This window comes from Pangasianodon hypophthalmus, chromosome 27 (assembly GCF_027358585.1).
Source record: "Pangasianodon hypophthalmus isolate fPanHyp1 chromosome 27, fPanHyp1.pri, whole genome shotgun sequence".
NCBI classification, from domain to species: Eukaryota; Metazoa; Chordata; class Actinopteri; order Siluriformes; family Pangasiidae; genus Pangasianodon; species Pangasianodon hypophthalmus.
Window position 1 is genome coordinate 192,501 of NC_069736.1, and position 2,500 is coordinate 195,000.

Below are 2,500 nucleotides of genomic sequence, written 5' to 3' on the forward strand. Positions count from 1 at the left end.
CAAAGCAGCTTTACAGAAATAAATGGATTCACAAAAATATATTGTAAATATTTAAATTTATCACTGTGAATTTATCCCTAATGAGCAAGCCAGTGGCGACGGTGGCAAGGAAAAACTCCCCGAGATGATATGAGGAAGAAACCTTGAGAGGAACCAGGCTCAAAAGGGAACCCATCCTCATCTGGGTGCAACGGATAGTGCAATTATAAATAAATCCCTTCTATTGTGTACTATATGGACAAATAGTGCAATTGTGCAACCAATAAATTCATCACAGTATTTGCAAGAGGTCCGGCTGGTTAAAATCTATCCACTGTCCACTGATGGAGTCCTGAGTACGAAGCTGCTCGTGGCAACTGCAGCCCCAAAGCCACTACAGCAATCGCAGTCCCAAGCCATTACAGTACAGTACAGTACAGCTCCCCATATGTGATCCCCAAGCCATCTCCACAGCCCCCAGGTGGCACCATCTCCAGCAATCCAAACAGTTCTTCAGGCAGTCCATATGGGGCCACCCCCAGCAGCAGCGAGCGAACTCAACCGATGAGAACTCCAACCAGAAGTAGGGCATCAGGATGGGTCAGGCAGCGAGGAGGAGCAGAAGGGGTCAGGATCACTGGCATCACTGGCATCTCAGAAGTAGCATGTGTAGCTCGACAGAGAGTGAGGAAGAGAGAGAGATGGAGAGAAAGGAAGAGATTGTTAGGTGAGCTTTTGTCCTCTAATGGTTAAGCACGATGTACTTTGCGTGCAGAGAGCAAGCAGGGACTCCGGCAAGACTAGCTATGACAGCATAACTAAAAGGGAGAGCCAGAAGCTAACACAGACATGAGGGCACCCTGGGACATAAGGCAGCCAGCCACTCCACCGTCGACAAACCTGAGTGAACGTGTGAGAGTGGGGGGGCGACAGCATCCAAACATCCCATTTCACCACAACACTCTATGCCTGTGAAACCCTCCAGACCTGCCCCTGTACCTAAGAAAACTATTCACAAAAGGTTTGACTAAACAAATATGTTTTCAGCCTAGACTTAAACACTGAGACTGTGTCTGAGCCCCGAACACTAAGTGGAAGGCTGTTCCATAACTGTGGGGCTTTGTAAGAGAAAGCTCTACCCCCTGATGCAGCACGCACTATTCGAGGGTACCAACAAATAGCCTGCATCTTTTGATCTGAGTAGGCGTGACGGATCATAAAAGACCAAAAGTTCGCTCAGGTACTGTGGCGCGAGACCATTTAGTGCTTTATAGGTCAATAGTAGTATTTTATAATCAATACGAAATTTGATTGGGAGCCAATGCAGTGTGGATAAGATAGGGGTGATGTGGTCATATCTTCTGGTTCTAGTAAGGACTCTCGCTGCTGCATTCTGGACTAACTGGAGCTTGTTTATGCTCCTACTGGAACATCCAGACAGTAAGGCATTACAATAATCCAACCTAGAGGTAACAAAAGCATGAACTAATTTTTCTGCATCGTGTAGTGACAATATATTTCTTATTTTAGCAATATTTCTGAGATGAAAGAAAGCAATCCTAGTTATATTATCTACATGAGCTTCAAAAGAAAGACTAGAGTCGATAATCACACCAAGGTCTTTTACTGCTGCACATGATGAAACAGAAAGGCCATCCAGAGTTATTATGTAATCAGAAAGCTTACTTCTAGCTGCATGTGGTCCTAGTACAAGTACTTCTGTCTTGTCAGAATTAAGTAAGAGAAAGTTAATAAGCATCCAGTTTCTAATGTCTTTTACACATTCCTCAACTTTATTAAGCTGGTGTCTGTCATCTGGCTTTGCTGAAACATACAACTGTGTGTCATCAGCGTAACAGTGGAAGCTAATACCATGCTTACGAATAATTTTGCCCAGAGGTAGCATATATAAAGAAAAGAGCAGTGGGCCTAAAACAGAGCCTTGTGGGACACCAAACTTTACCTTAGCATGAGAAGAGAAGTCACCATTTACGTTTACAAACTGATAACGATCAGTCAAATAAGACCTGAGCCAGGAAAGGGCTGTTCCCTTAATGCCTACTACATTTTCTAGTCTATTGAGGAGAATAGCATGATCAATGGTATCAAAAGCTGCACTAAGGTCAAGCAGCACCAGCAAGGAGACACAACCCTGATCAGAGGCCAGTAGTAAGTCATTTACAACTTTTACCAGTGCTGTCTCTGTGCTATGATGAGGCCTAAATCCTGACTGATACATTTCATGAATGTTATTCCTATGTAAGTATGAGCATAGCTGCTGTGCTACAACCTTTTCTAGGACCTTGGAGATAAAGGGGAGGTTTGATATTGGCCTGTAGTTGGACAGTTGACAGGGATTGAGGTCAGGTTTTTTAATCAGGGGTTTGACAACTGCTAATTTAAAAGATTTAGGTACATAGCCAATGCTAAGGGAAGAATTGATTATCTTTAAAAGAGGTTTGATTGTTTCAGGAATTATCTGTTTGAGGAAACAAGTAGGTAAAGGATCTAGCATACAGGT